Source organism: Elephas maximus, chromosome 12 (genome assembly GCF_024166365.1).
Source record: "Elephas maximus indicus isolate mEleMax1 chromosome 12, mEleMax1 primary haplotype, whole genome shotgun sequence".
NCBI lineage: Eukaryota > Metazoa > Chordata > Mammalia > Proboscidea > Elephantidae > Elephas > Elephas maximus.
The window spans coordinates 95,319,058-95,319,550 of NC_064830.1; positions in this window are offsets into that span (position 1 = coordinate 95,319,058).

Consider the following 493-nt stretch of genomic DNA (forward strand, 5'->3'; position numbering starts at 1 on the left):
TCCAGCCATTCCCCTTCCTTGTTTTCAACTCCTTTCTCCAACAGGGAGCAGTCTAGCTCTCATTATCTACAACATACCCCGTTTTGTCAGCGTGAGAACACAGTCAGAATGGCTGGTCCACATGGAGAGCAAATTAACTGCAGTGCAGTACTTGCTCTCGTAGCCAGCTTTAGTCTAAGTCCTTTCTTCCCTGATCCCCCTGGTGGCCACGAGATGCATCTATGCGCAATTAGCTCGGCGGTTTTGGAGTGAGTTCCGTTCCGACTCCCCTCCACTCCTCCGGCCCTTGGGCTTACTTACTGTTGAGCACAGACAACACTAACAAGGCCCTAAGTCAGAACTACACCACCAGCACACTCCGAAAAGAGTGCCCCCACCAGCCCAGGGGCAAGGACTAGAAGGCAGGAGGGGACAGGAAAGCTGGTGATTGGGAACTCAAGGTCGAGAAGACAGAGTGCTGACTAGGGTTGGTAACCAAGGTCACAAAACAATA